The sequence below is a fragment of the Cherax quadricarinatus genome, chromosome 71, assembly GCF_038502225.1.
Source record: "Cherax quadricarinatus isolate ZL_2023a chromosome 71, ASM3850222v1, whole genome shotgun sequence".
Taxonomy (NCBI): Eukaryota; Metazoa; Arthropoda; class Malacostraca; order Decapoda; family Parastacidae; genus Cherax; species Cherax quadricarinatus.
The window spans coordinates 8,675,896-8,692,408 of NC_091362.1; the positions used below are offsets into that span (position 1 = coordinate 8,675,896).

The 16,513-nt window shown below is 37.9% G+C and overlaps 1 protein-coding gene across 6 annotated transcripts in view; it reads right to left on the reverse strand.

Moving 5' to 3' along the window:
- Positions 1 to 12,238, reverse strand: part of LOC128700400 (uncharacterized) — a 234,296-nt gene extending 222,058 nt beyond the window's left edge. For all 6 annotated transcript variants that reach the window (XM_070100008.1, XM_070100013.1, XM_070100009.1 and 3 more), the window contains exon 1: positions 12,107 to 12,238. The gene's annotated coding sequence lies outside the window, so the exon portion shown is untranslated. The remainder of the gene's footprint in view (positions 1 to 12,106) is intronic.
- Positions 12,239 to 16,513: the final 4,275 nt, after the last annotated feature.

Genomic DNA, 16,513 nt, shown 5'->3' on the forward strand with positions numbered 1-16,513 from the left:
AATCGGGAAAAGATTCTCTATCATTTCATAAGAAAAAATATTTTTTTTTTTTTTAAATTTTGCGACACCAGGAGACACCTCAGGATTGGGGGTTGCGACAGTCAAAGGGTTAACTTGTTAATCTCACTCCAAAACTTTCTTATTTTCAACAAAATTTGTTGATAACATCTAACCCACTCTCATTTGCTCTATTTTTACATTGCTTCACCACTCTCTTAACCTCTCTCATTTTCTCCATATACTCTTCCCTCCTTGCATCACTTCTACTTTGTAAAAACTTCTCATATGCTAACTTTTTCTCCCTTACTACTCTCTTTACATCATCATTCCACCAATTGCTCCTCTTCCCTCCTTGCTAAATATACAATAAATACACTTATTATTGTGCCTACTACATGTGCAGAACATTAAACTCCACTGTAAACCCTCCCCTAAAACTACTCCTTGACAGTTACAACAGAGTGCACAGCCACAATACAAGGCATAAGGCACTCTTCAACATCCCTCAAGTCAGTCTCTCACTATGCGAAGATGCTATGCACTTGAAGGGCCCGAAGATCTGAAACTCGCTACCGGAACAGGTCAAGGATCCCCTGACAGCTTATAAATTTAGGACTCTGCTAAAAAATCATCTTATCTCACAATATTAACCAAATCAACCAAAACATCTGCTAATTAGTTTTATTATGTGACCTCCTGGCTTTTCATTCTGCCAATCCATAAAATATTACCACCTGCACTATTACTTGTAAGGTAGATTTTGTGTGCAATTTCAAATTATTTTACCGAACCCTACTCTACTACCTCTCGCTTGTATTAAGTTCAAATAAGACAAACAGTTAACCACCACTTCTTGTCTAGTTTTAAGTATAGTTACTATGTACTATTATCTTATCTAGTTTTAATTAGTTACTATGTATTAGGATTAGTCTGCCCAAAATTCCTCTGCATGATAGTGGCTATCTTTGTACTTAGCAAATCAAAACTGTAATTACACATTGTAACCTTCCCAAAGAAATAAAATTTACTTTACTATTATCCAGAGGGCTGAGAAGGGGTTGTTGAGGAGGTTCGGACATGTAGAGAGGATGGAACAAAACAGAACGACTTCAAATGCATAAATCTGTAGTGGAGGGAAGGCGGGGTAGAGGTCGGCCTACGAAAGGTTGGAGGGAGAGGCTTGGACTTCTAGCAAGCATGCGTGAGCATGTTAGATAGGAACAAATGGAAACAGATGGTCTTTAGGACTCTACATGCTGTTGGAGTGAGAGCAGAGTAATACATGTATTTATGAAGGGATTCAGGGAAACTGGCAGGCCAGACTTAGAGTCCTAGAAATGGGAAGTACAGTGCCTGCAATCTGAAAGGGGGGTGTTTATGTTGCAGTTTTATAACTGTAGTGTAAGCACAACTCTGACAAGACAGTGATGGAGTGAATGTGGGTGAAAGTTTTTCTCTTTCGGGCCACCCTGTCTTTGTGGGAAACGGCAGACGAGTTAAAAAATAAATAAATTAATTAATAAAGCAAATGTGTGCAATTTTAACCCTTTCACTACTTCCCACAGATCTAAGCTACTGGTGTCAGTGTCCCTCACGTACACCTCAAATATACTGCAACTGGTAAATTTAGTCTAGACATGAGAGAATGGGTCTGTGCAGTGATGTGCACAGCATAAAACAATCCTGCCCCCACACAGTGCATGATGGGGAAAACAACCCACTGACCTAGTGTTTGGTTTAAAATAGCACTGAGGTATTTCTTGGGTTTTCATGGTTTTATTTGCCATTTCTTGGTATCAACTGATAGAATGGAAGATAGTTTCATGAAATAGAGATGATTGTGGTTTGTTTCAGACCAGCAGCATCCTGAAATAGGCTGCAAAGTGGCAGAAAAACATATACGATTTTTGGAGACTTTCCTGAGGAAGGGTAGGGTCCCCTTTGGCATATTTTATGGGTTTTTACTAGGTCTGATTCAATTAGTGTTTGTCTAATATATGAAAAGTCTGCAGCTGGAATGCCTGCAGTTGTTCATTTTGGACTGTTTTTTCAAATTGGAATTTGTTGAATTTTGTGTGAGAGAGATCAAATTACCGACTTCAGTGCACTTGAGGTTAGTTCTAATAGTTGAATGGAAAGTTTCTTGTATTCAATTGATAGAATGGAACGGATACTTGTGAAAGAGGCAGGAAGTGGTTAGAAACAAGAAATGAAATTGCTGGGTCATTCCATATCAATTGGTCTGATTTTAGAAAAATGCCCTATCTCACCATCAAGGATTTTGATGAAACTTGGTATGCTAAATCTTACAAGTCTCAAACTAAGTTTGGTAAAGTTTTAGATCCATCAATGAAATGGTTGCTGAGATAAAACTCTTTGTTTGACATCATGCCAAGACCACGTACCATAACCCTACAAAATTTTGGCAATTTTGAATCAAAATAATTTCTCACTTTCAACCAAAATGAAACTTTGCTGACTTAAAGGAATTCTGATGCTTAATCTAATGGAACAAATATGGATTTGTATTTTTTAAAATTTACATGCTGATTAACAGTGTAGCAAGTAAGTTAAGCGATTAATCAATAAAAAAAAAGGAAAGCACAAACCTAACTCCTCCAATGTTGTTGGAGTTATATAGGGCAACTGACAACACTGCCATCTCTAGTCTCTACCACCATGTAAGGCTTAGGCTCTCAGTGGCCTTTATGCACCCAACAACAACACTGCAACACTTGTGACATGCTTAATGACATAGTATTTTATTCATTCTAGAGTATATGTCATGTTCCTATGTTATTAATATTGTTTATTATGTCATATTAGATGAATCATGATAGATACACAAGCTGTAGAGTTGATATTAGTGTCATACTGAAGGACTATCTTGTCCTATCTCCAAACAAACTCTGCCACTGCCACAATTCCTAACATATGTAATGACATTTTAAATATGATTGGGCGGCTGGGAATTCGTGAATGTTCAAAGCCTGCGAAAGTGGAACACGCGAATGTTGAGGGAGACCTATAATAAAGGTATCCCTGTGAAATTTTGTTTACTATTTTGTGACATAACCTTGTTTACAAATATATAGTTTCAACTTGGGAGAATGTTTCGTTCTTTTTAAATTTAAATTTTCACATTTATTCAAAAAAGTAGAAAATAGGATATTTTTTATGTGCTTTTGCATAAAAAAAGTCATCTTGAAACATTTTCAAAGAGCACATTTCAAACCATAAAAAAGTTGCTTCAGTTTTTCATCGTGCCCATGTAATGCCCAAAAAATAAGGGTCAAAATTCAACAGGGTACTATAGCTTTGTAAATGGTCCGAGTCAGACCGAAATATCATCGTCGTAAGCTCCCCTCTCCTATGTACAGGTTATTTGTGTATTGTTCCGGTCACGGTACTGTGCCTTTTTGTTATTTACTGAAGCATCAATGCTCTATGAAAATCTGTAGTATGGTTAACTTTTTAAGATGGATGTGTCATGTGATTATTTTTTCAGCACTATGAGAAAAGCATAGATTTGATTGTGTTGGTCCATGGTGGCATTTCCATAACTGGTTCAAGCAATTTGAACCAGCAACCCTATTGCCATAGAGGTCATGCCCAAAAGCCATGCAAACTCAGCCACAGGTGGGTTTCTTTGTTGAGGTTCCAAAGCCTTGCTGGGGCATCTGTTAGGTTCCCAAATCAATAATGGGGCTTCTTAGTCTAGGCTCCCAAGTCTACAGTAGGTATCTTCAGTTGGTTCCCAAGCCAGAGTTCTGACTACTTGATTTCTTCATTCTTGTACTCTATTGACCACTTCATTCAACCTGCTTCCCAACTTTTGGTTCTGGTAAGGCCAAAATACCTTGTTCTTTATTTTTCTGGCTGCTTTCAACATACCCTCTGAAACTCCTTACTCCAAGGCTGTAGCTGCATTAGACCAATATTTGAACTTTTTCTGATCTGCCAGATATTTCGATTTTATTTTTATTTTCTCAATTGGAGAAATGTAGTCTTTACACAAGATTCAGTCTATCATCTAACCAGACGGTCCAACGTTCTGAACATAGAGTCTGGCAGTGATCTTGTGCATTAACACATTTTGTGCTTGTTCAATTTTTCATTTTGTATAGCCCACTTTATCTCTACTGCTCACTTCTGAAAATTTAAAGGGCGATTCACCCAAGGCAGACAGGCTTTTATTGTGGCAGACTTGTCCATATCAAAATCATCCAAAGATGACAAAGAGGCAATTGAAGTCTCCACTATTCAAGCATTAGCTCTACATTTAAAACAAATTTTCCGAACTAGTTTGATTTTGCTCTATCAAACAATTCAATTTGTCAGTCATTTCAACACTGACCCTCAAAAGTCCTGTTCTGGCATGATGATTCTGCTTTCCAAATGGATTGCAGCACATCTTTTGATTTTTCATATTTTTTGAGGTACAGCAGACAGACATTTATCACGAGTTTATTTGGCATAATTTGGGTATAGCACGATTGAATAATTGCGGCACAATTTTATGTAACATGTCATAAGATGACTTTAACATGGTTCAGTTTGCGGGAAGGAAAAAAAAAAACTTCCCTTTTCCTCAAGTGACTGCCTTGTTGTGGATCAGTGGGGAGACCTCCTGCCGTCCCCAGCCACCCCGACACGACACCACCATCCCAGCATTCGTACTTCATACGCATCCAATCCAACTTCTCTGCTACAAGCTTGTGATTGTGAATTGTTTTGATCTTTTAATTGCTACATCTTGCATCTGCCAAGCAATCATGACACCCAGTAGGCATAGCAGTATTGCTCAAAGTGGCAAGAAAAGATGTAAGCATTTAAGTCTTAGAATTAATTAGGGAAACAAAGATATTAAACAAGACAAAACCTGTGGCCATAATGAAGTGTTACTTTGTACACATAAAAAGAGGTAAACATAAGTTTGTGCGACTGACTTACTGAATCACTGACTGACCGAATGACTTAGACACTCCAGTACAAACATCAACTTCAATACCAGAACATCTACCATCCACCTCAACCCAGTAGGGCCACAGCATAACTCTCCACAATCATCCACAAACACCAGCACCCACAATTTAAGGTAAGAAATATTATTTCTGTTACATTTGTAGTCTTAGAAGTAAAAACAACATAATACATCACAACAATGAACTACAATTACATATTCACTTTTATTTTTGTAAGATGTGGAGGCCTAAAAACAAGTTGTTTGGCTTTTTTGGGGCTCTCATGAACATAACCCTATTTTTCCCATAACTCCTTCAGCTCATCTAACACGGTTTTACCTAACACGGCATTTTCAGGAACGTAACTACAGTGTTAAATGACTGTCTACTGTACATTGCTTCAAGATGCAAACAAATTTGGTCATCGTATATAAGATTTACTTCTGAACGTTGAATAAATAGTGCTTTGTCATCTGTGGATAAGTCTTGTACCAATTTAAATCCAACTTTCTTGCAATAAAACAAGCCATGACATGTTGATGACGGTTCTTCTATTCCAACAATACATGTTGTGGGACCACCGTTACTGGCAGATTCTATAGTTATCATACTAGAAATATGCTATCAAACTGTCTATATAATTAATTTACCTGAAGAGATAAACCAGTCTTTTAGAAGATGAATAATGACATGTCTTATAAGAACTTCATTTATCAGCACATATATAATATGACATCAGCATACAGTAACCTGCTGAACTTTGACCCTTATTTTTTGGACATTATATAGGCATGATGACAAACTAAAGCAACCTTTATAGATTGTTTAAAACATGCTCTTTCTAATAGACACAGTTTGAAAATATTTGAAGATGACTTTCTTGCAAAAACTTTTTAAAATACCATTTTCTACTTTTTTTGGAAAAAAAAAAAACTAAAATTTTAATTTAGAAGGAAGGAAACATTCTCCATAGTTGAAACTATATATCTGTAAACAAGATTATGTCACAAAATAGTAAATGAAATTTCATGGGGACATCTTCATGACATGAGCTAGAGAATGCTAAACTTTGACATTCTTTTGATGCATTGGTATTTTTGCCCCACTTTGAGGCTCAATCAGTATGTCAATTTCAAAAAAATGTAAATCCATAATAGTTCCATTGGATTAAGCACAAGAAGTTGTGTAATATAGCAAAGTTTCATTATTTTGATAGAAAGTGAAAAATTATTTTCATTCAAAATTGACAAAATTTCAAAGGGTTATGGTATTGTTGTGGCATAGTGTCAAACAAAGGGTTCTATCTTGGCAACCATTTCATTGACAGAACTAAAACTTTACCAAAGTTAGTTTGGGACATGGTGGACTTAGCACACCAAGTTTCATCCTTTGACCCATTAGAGGAAGACTACTGAAATTTGTATATTAAAAAAAAATTAATAAATGAATAAAATTGCAACTGTGGTGCAGTGCCCTCACATTAAATACACTTGTAGGGTATTTCATAGTTACCCAATTTAAAATATGAGGTCAGATGAAAGGCAGAAGCCCTAAAGATGCCTATGCTGGCCAATACAGTTTGAAGCCTAGTACATAATTATTTTCATGGAGATGTATTAAACCTGCAGGGTTCATAAAGCACCTGGAGAATGGGAAGTAATCAGACCTGATTCAAAGAAAAGGAGGGTTGCTCCAATTCCTTGAAGCAAAAGCTCTTCACTGGCATCAGACACCTCCATTTAAGGGAAGAACATAACATACTAAAGAAGGAACACTGCAGCAGGTCTACTAGCCCAAGCAAGCCAGGTCCAAGTCACCTCCTGGCTTAAACCAATGAACCACCTAATCAGGTCAGGTCAGGTCACATCCACTTAAGGAAGGAGTACAGCATCAGACTTATTAGCACAAGCTATTCAGGTCCAACTCACACCCACTCATGTATTTATCCAATCTATTTTTAAAACTACACATCTTAGCTTCAATGACAGTACTTGGGAGTTTGTTCCACTCATCCACCTTTAATATACCTTTAAAGTTTCAAGAGTTTCTCTACTCTCTGAGCCCAGCCATACGCCAGGCTCGTCTGGTGCTTGCCTGGTCAATCAGGCTGTTGCTGCTGGAGGCCCACTGCCCCACATATCCATCACAGACTGGTTGATCTGGTTGATCCACAACTATTACCAAACCAGTGCTTTCCTATATCCTTCTTGAATCTAAATTTTTCCAACTTAAAAAGACTGCTACAAGTCCTGTCTTGGCTAGATATTTTTAGCACACTATTTACATTCCCTTTATTTATTCCTGTTCTCCATTCATACACCTCAATCATATCCCCCCTAATTCCATGACTTTCTAGTGTGTGTAGATTCAGGGCCCTCAGTCCATCCTCATAGGGAAGATTTCTGATACATGGGATCAACTTTGTCATCCTCCTTTGTATGTTTTTCAGTGCATTTATATCCATTCTGTAATACAGTGACCAGAACATTGCAGCATAATCTAAATGAGGCCTAACCAAAGATATATTGAGTTGAAGAACAACCTGAGGACTCCTATATTTATGCTCCTTGATATTAAACCAAGGATTCTGTTCACTTTACTGTGAACACTTATGCACTGTTGCCTTAGTTTTAGATTACTGCTAACCAGAACTCCCAAATCTTTTTTGCAATCAGTAATACTATTAACATCTACATTATTTAGTTTATATGTGGCATGGGTATATTCTTGTTCAACATTTAGAACCTTGCATTTGTCTACATTAAACTGCATCTGCCATTTCTCCGACCACAGCATCAGTCTATTCAAATCTTCCTGGAGTGCTCTAATATCCTCATTAGAATGAATTAAGCGACCTATTTTAGTGTCATCAGCAAACTTGCTTATGTCGCTATTTATTCCCTCATCTTTGTCGTTTATATAAATTGTGGACAACAAAGGGCCCAACACCGACCCCTGTGGAACACCCATTGTGACGTGCCCCCACTCTGATTTCACCCCATTGATGCAAAGTCTCTGCTGTCAACCACGCCTCTACGCAGGAAAAAATTTCATCTCCTATTCTGTGTACCTTAATTTTCCTAAATAGCCTCTGATGTGGAACTATCAAAAGCCTTACTGAAGTCCATATACACTATCATATTCATTACCATGAATTTTGATGTTTGTGCACTTCAGGAAAGAGCTTATAAGTGATTGGTTTCATCGTTATATTTCCAAAGTACTGTACACCATTAAACCCCAGATATAACAGACTTTTGAAATAAAGGACAAAATCCTTTGGGTAAATTGTACTCTTGACTCATTTTCCATGTTTAAAGCAGTGTATCCATAAATTGTGTGTATTGTACTGTACAGTTTTAGGTATACAGTAGATGGTTTCAGTACCCTTTTCTGAAATTTGTTAACGTTCTGATTTTACAAACGCTAAGAGAGGTCCCCCTATTAGTCAATTATATCAAGAATTTACTGTATTTACAAAGAACTAGAACCATTTGTTTTTTGGAGGGGCTTTAAACAGATTCCATATCTATTATTAAATGCAAATAACCAGTATCAAATTGTTAGTTATGGCAATTTACTCGAGTATTACATAAATCATAATCACAGAGCAAATGAAACTTAAAAATTTATTTCTCACATTCTACAATCCATATCCATATTTTAATTTGCCACTGGCAATGACAGCAAATTTAAATGAGGGGAAACATCCCCAACATATATGCCAAAAGAAATACTGGGCTCAAGTCACATTCTGTGCAGAATGAAACCCCCTAGGCACAAATTAATCAAATCCCACCACTTTAAAGTAACCCAGCTTAGGGAGGGAAAGAGGTAGAAGAGTGAAGAATAAAATTTTTGGGGGTTCATCATGACCTGCCTTCATGTGAAATGGTTGATATGGGTATGGACAGGATAGGAGGAAAGCACAAAGGCAAGTAAAGTACTAACAGTAACAAAGGATGTGATTTAAAGAAAAGAGGGACAGGATAAACAGAAGGCAAAATAAAGATTTATTATACTACGCAAATAACCAGACCACAGAAACATAACCAAGGCTAACCGCACATACAGAAAACTAAAGCAATGATCAAGGCCTTACTTAATTTGAAGATTGAGTGTGTCTACTAAATACCAAAGTATAAAATATCCCACACTGATAAAGTGGTATTCTGAGTTATACAAAACTTCAACCATTGCATAAAACACAAAGGTTAAAGATACAGATACAGAATCTGTTTTGTGTTCAATCTTAGCACCCAATCATGGGTGATTTGTTTGGGATGACATTGTAAAGATTTCCCATATATATATATACAAACACTGCAAAACAATAGAAATCCACTGAACTCAGCAGCTACCAAATTCTAAATTTTCTTTAACAGTTACCTTTATCAAAATACTAGTAAAGGCACAAGTGATTTCTTGTTCATCTTAATTAAAAATGGACTAGAAAATCCTGCCTGACAAGGACAATGTGAAGTTTTTAAGCGAGCTTCAAGAAAATGATAATGAAACTGAGCCTAAATACACAACTGATGAAAAGCTCTGCAACAACAGCTCCATTTTTTTGTGCAACCAATAACCTATTAGTACAACCTTTTCTTACTCATTTATGTTGAACAAAAACTATCCTCATTTGTAAAGTTATGGAAAAATGCATGAAGGGTTAGAGAATAAATATAATTTTTTGGACTGCTGTGTCAATCCTGCCTTTTCAGAAATTTGTAATTTAAAAAATTTGATAACCCTCCATGACCCTAATATGAGACAGGATCAATGACTGCAACCAGAGCTACAGACCAATATATTCAAATCAACAGCAGTTAAAATCAGGTATATGAAAAGCTTAATAATAATAAAAAAAATAAATTAGCTAAATAATCCAAGACTAATTCTAAAGGTTTCTTCCAGATAGAGTACAGGATTACAATTAGGGGAAAAAAAATACAATTTACTGTACTTAAATTTTACACTAGGATGAGCACAATTTGACAGACTTCAGTTTCACAAGGGACTGGTTTAACCTAACAAACTTCTGACACTTTTACTCAGGTATTTGAAGTTGTGAACCATACTGTATATTAAATTGTTAAGGTAAGACAAATATGAGTAGGTGTGACCTGGACCTGCCTAGCATGGGCCAGTAGGCCTGCCACAGTGCTCCTTCCTTCTTGTGTTCTAAAGGCCACCATAGCATAAACAGCACTGAAGTGTACTCCAGACAAAGGTGAAAATGTGTTCAACTTTAGCACTGGATCTTATTTTCAATTTTCACAAACTGAGAACACAAGACACTACAGTAGGCCTAGTGGTCAACACTCAAGATGTCCTACTCCCACCCAAACATTCTCATTCATGTACTATATGCCTAACCTGTATAGTTACCCAAAGGATTTATCTCAAAAGATGCTCCTACATTTTGTTCCATACATCCACCAAATCAATGTCTCCTTATACATTTTCTAAATCTGAATTCGTCCAAATGAAATCCTACAAATTAATTATGGTGGAGCTGAGAAAACAAATTATAACTGATCCTTGGATCAGTCACCAGAAAATAGTTTTAAGTCACTAGGCCATGACAAACCATTTTCAAGAGCAGATAATTAAGGAATACAATAAACTTCGTAAAGAAAAATATAATTTCTCTTGAATCACTCAAATGAACATCGTGTCACCTGCTTATTAGAATCAATAACTATAGAAGCTACTTGGTCACCTCAAACATAATAAGATTCCTTAGTTTCACAAGGGAATGGATCTGTCTTGACAAATTTCCAGACTTTCCTACTGAAGTATGTGAAGCTGTAGACCATTATATTAAATTGTTAAGGGGTACTACAGCACAAACTACACTGAGCCACACTCCAGACATCTATATGCAAATATTAAAATCTGAGGAAAAGGGACAAGCTTAACAAAATTTCGAGCAGACTAGCACCTACATCAATACAAAATGACCACAAAAAGAAAAAGGTGGTGTTTGGAATCCCATCCAATAGGCAGTTGGGATGGGTGAATACAAGCCTCAAAAATAAATGGCAAAATACTGGAGTCCTGGGCATTGATGTCCACAAACTGCCTAATTAAATTATAATGACAGAACACCCAATATTATACTGCTTCATTTATTGTGAGGCAGTTCTGATCCTTATTTCAGACAGGACAAATTCACTAAAAATAACTTAGAATGAAACATTAATTCCTTGTATCAGAAATCTTTCCTATAACAGGATAAAAATCAGACCTTGTAGTCCCTAAAGATACAAAAATTAGGATGATATAATTGAAGTATACATTCTATTATGAATAAATAAACGAGATAAACTGCAGAAAATATTTAAAAATGCATCAATAAATTAAAGTTCGGCAAATTTAAGTTAGGAAAAAATAGGAAAGTGCTGGTTTGGCAATAGATGAAAATAAAAGGGTAATCTAGCATCTTTACTGAAGCAAGTATTTTGGGCGAGTGAATTGTGGAAATGGTTGAGTGATAGAAGTAACTGTTCAGGATGGGCCAGTAGGCCTACTATAACTTTTTTTTTTTAATTAAAATATATTACTATAATGCAAATACAATTCTTTAGTTAAAACCGCAAGAGGCCATAAAGTAATGTTTTGATTATAATTTTAACGAGTTCCGGGTAGAAATGTATCGAAAATTTACTTTAGTCAAAGACGATTTTATAAAGTAATAAGCCTTGATATTTCTCAACCATGCTGGCCGCGTTAATACAAACACTGTCCACAAAAAATCTGGATGTTAGACACCTCGATCTGAACATCTATATATGACTGGAAAGGGCAGGTGTAGCAAACATTGTCCAATATAATAATGGTCGGTTCCCACCATTTTATAACCCCTGCGGAAATTACCTCTCAGGTTATCCGTGCACTTGCACTTCACAGAGTAATTTTCAAGGCCATAGCAAATCTCAAGTTATCTAGCGCAACAGTATGTAACACATGAGGTTAAGATGTACACATGGAAGAGGTACAAGTGTAATAAATAAGAGGTTGGAGGTGGTGGTGGTGGTGCCGCCATGATGCCACTTGCCGCACTCCGCCTACTGCTGTAGCGCTGCTCCTCCTCCGTCTCTCTTTACACCTACAACGTTCACCAGTTCACTAGTGCTTACCAGGACCACTGCTTCACAAGCTAGCTCTTCAGCTCTCTCCTCACAGCTAAAACTTTGTTGTATATGGTAAATTCCACTAAATTCTCCCAGCACGAGGTTGGGACTGCTAGACGACCATTCTCTCGATGCTACTCTGACACAATATCTTCTTCTAAAACTATAACATACAACATTTTACACTCAAACAAATACTTCTACTTGAAAAATAATGCAATAAGTAAATCTATAAATAACCTGTAAAATTTTACTACTTGCAACAATAACATTACGTGGATATTCATAGAATAATAAGAAGACATTACTGGAACATGACAGCAGAGTGACGCCACTTGTACATACACATCTTTATTATAAACATCTGATATAACAACCTCAAAACACACATTATAATAGTCTTCGTTTATATGTACCAGAGGTAATATTTTACTAAAGTAAATACTTTTTATTTTTTTTTTATATTTTAATAAAAATGTCGCCCAATATTACATAAATATAATTAAAAACGTTTAGTTTATAACAAACGAAGGTACATACACTAGAGAAGCTGTGATAACAACTGCCTAGTGATAATAATAATAATAATAATAATAATAATAATCTTTATTTCTACAGGTACATGTACAAGGTATACAGTCGTAGCTGACATCAATAACATACTACTATATAGAAAGCCGCTTGTTATGCTGAGCATTTCCCGCATATAGTCAGTTTTGTCCCAGGATGTGACCCACACCTGTCCACTAACACCCGGGTACCTATTTAACTCCTAGGTGAACACAGACAGCAGGCGTCATAAGGAAACACGTCCTAATGTTTCCTGCCGGGGATCGAACCTCGGACACTGCGTGTGAAGCAAGAGCGTTGCCTACCAGGCCACCGGGGCACTATCGTACATTGTGTAAATTATCTAGGATAACCTATACATACATATCCGACGACAGGAAGGATAGGGAGGCCATGATAACTACTAGGTAGACCTAGTAGCGACTAGCGAAGAGGTGTGGTCAGGAACTATGAATCGACCCCTGCAACCACATATGGGTGAGTACATAAGTATATACATAACATGCATACATAAGTAACTTTATTCAAGTATACACAAATACAGTTACATAGATTATCATACATAGGAGTATATGACTCACAAAATCGTAATGACACGAGTGCAAACAAACCATACCACGGGTGGGGTTTGAACCCGCGGTCACAGAATCTCAAAATCGAAGCTAGTTGGCCCAGTGGCTAACGCGACGGTCTGGAGTTTTGAGACTGATCGCGGGTTCAAACCCCATCCGTGGTATGGTTTGATAGAAGTACATGTGTAGAGAAACTGGGATAACGCAAAAAAGTCAGAGTGACAATTTCCATTAGGGTCCTTTTGTTACCTTATCGTTAATATCACATTATAAAAGTTAAATGTGGTAGATAAGAAATGATGTAGTGGAAGTTTTAGCAGTAAAGGTCGAGAACCAAAACCTAGTCATTGTGATAGTCTACAAGCCTCCGGATGCAACATCCCAGCAATTCCAGGAACAGCTGTTAAAAATTGACCACTGTCTGGAAAACCTTCCAGCTCCTGCACCCAACATCTTGCTCCTGGGGGATTTCAACTTAAGGCACCTAAAATGGAGGAATATAGCAAATAATATTGTTGCAGTAATAACACCAGGAGGCAGCTCTGATGAAAACTCACACTCACGCGAGCTTTTAAATCTCTGCACAAAATTCAATTTAAACCAGCAAATAATAGAGCCTACTAGACTGGAGAATACACTAGACCTCATCTTCACTAACAATGATGATCTGATAAGAAATATCACCATATCAAAAACAATATACTCAGATCACAACATAATTGAGGTTCAGTCATGTATGCGCGGAGCCCCAGACCGACATAAGGAGATTAGTCACGAGGGAGCATTCACCAAATTCAACTTCAATAACAAAAACATAAAGTGGGACCAAGTAAACCAAGTCCTAACCGATATAAGCTGGGAAGATATACTAAGCAACACAGACCCCAACTTATGCCTAGAACAGATTAACTCGGTAGCACTCGATGTATGCACAAGGCTTATTCCTCTAAGAAAAAGGAGGAGTAGATGTAAAACAGAAAGAGACAGGCGCTCCCTTTACAGGCGACGGAAAAGAATAACAGAGCGGCTAAAAGAGGTCAATATATCTGAAATGCGTAGGGAGACACTGGTCAGAGAAATAGCAAGCATCGAACTTAAGCTAAAAGAATCCTTTAGGAGTCAGGAATCGCGGGAAGAACTAAAAGCCATAAATGAAATCGAAAGAAACCCAAAGTATTTCTTCTCCTATGCCAAATCAAAATCGAGAACAACGTCCAGTATTGGGCCCCTACTTAAACAAGATGGGTCCTACACAGATGACAACAAGGAAATGAGTGAGCTACTCAAGTCCCAATATGACTCAGTTTTTAGCAAGCCGCTAACCAGACTGAGAGTCGAAGATCAAAATGAATTTTTTATGAGAGAGCCACAAAATTTGATTAACACAAGCCTATCCGATGTTATCCTGACGCCAAATGACTTCGAACAGGCGATAAATGACATGCCCATGCACTCTGCCCCAGGGCCAGACTCATGGAACTCTGTGTTCATCAAGAACTGCAAGAAGCCCCTATCACGAGCCTTTTCCATCCTATGGAGAGGGAGCATGGACACGGGGGTCGTCCCACAGTTACTAAAAACAACAGACATAGCCCCACTCCACAAAGGGGGCAGTAAAGCAACAGCAAAGAACTACAGACCAATAGCACTAACATCCCATATCATAAAAATCTTTGAAAGGGTCCTAAGAAACAAGATCACCACGCATCTAGAAACCCATCAGTTACACAACCCAGGGCAACATGGGTTTAGAACAGGTCGCTCCTGTCTGTCTAAAACTATTGGACCACTACGACAAGGTCCTAAATGCACTAGAAGACAAAAAGAATGCAGATGTAATATATACAGACTTTGCAAAAGCCTTCGACAAGTGTGACCATGGCGTAATAGCGCACAAAATGCGTGCTAAAGGAATAACAGGAAAAGTCGGTCGATGGATCTATAATTTCCTCACTAACAGAACACAGAGAGTAGTCGTCAACAGAGTAAAGTCCGAGGCAGCTACGGTGAAAAGCTCTGTTCCACAAGGCACAGTACTCGCTCCCATCTTGTTCCTCATCCTTATATCCGACATAGACAAGGATGTCAGCCACAGCACCGTGTCTTCCTTTGCAGATGACACCCGAATCTGCATGACAGTGTCTTCCATTGCAGACACTGCAAAGCTCCAGGCAGACATCAACCAAATCTTTCAGTGGGCTGCAGAAAACAATATGAAGTTCAACGATGAGAAATTTCAATTACTCAGATAAGGTAAACATGAGGAAATTAAATCTTCATCAGAGTACAAAACAAATTCTGGCCACAAAATAGAGCGAAACACCAACGTCAAAGACCTGGGAGTGATCATGTCGGAGGATCTCACCTTCAAGGACCATAACATTGTATCAATCGCATCTGCTAGAAAAATGACAGGATGGATAATGAGAACCTTCAAAACTAGGGAGGCCAAGCCCATGATGACACTCTTCAGGTCACTTGTTCTATCTAGGCTGGAATATTGCTGCACACTAACAGCACCTTTCAAGGCAGGTGAAATTGCCGACCTAGAAAATGTACAGAGAACTTTCACGGCGCGCATAACGGAGATAAAACACCTCAATTATTGGGAGCGCTTGAGGTTCCTAAACCTGTATTCCCTGGAACGCAGGAGGGAGAGATACATGATTATATACACCTGGAAAATCCTAGAGGGACTAGTACCGAACTTGCACACGAAAATCACCCACTACGAAAGCAAAAGACTTGGCAGACGATGCACCATCCCCCCAATGAAAAGCAGGGGTGTCACTAGCACGTTAAGAGACCATACAATAAGTGTCAGGGGCCCGAGACTGTTCAACTGCCTCCCATCACACATAAGGGGGATTACCAACAGACCCCTGGCAGTCTTCAAGCTGGCACTGGACAAGCACCTAAAGTCAGTTCCGGATCAGCCGGGCTGTGGCTCGTATGTTGGTTTGCGTGCAGCCAGCAGCAACAGCCTGGTTGATCAGGCTCTGATCCACCAGGAGGCCTGGTCTCAGACCGGGCCGCGGGGGCGTTGACCCCCGGAACTCTCTCCAGGTAACTCCAGAACAAATTATATATAATATTGAATAATAGATGATGAAGGTAATATAATTAAAATACAAGAATTATGACAATATATAAAATAAAATATGAAGAACATTGAATTATAATACATTTCACTTCACACATCGACATCATGTCCAGCCCTTCTAGGGTAGGGTAGGTGCCTGAGCCAGACCTTGTAGCTCACAACACTGTC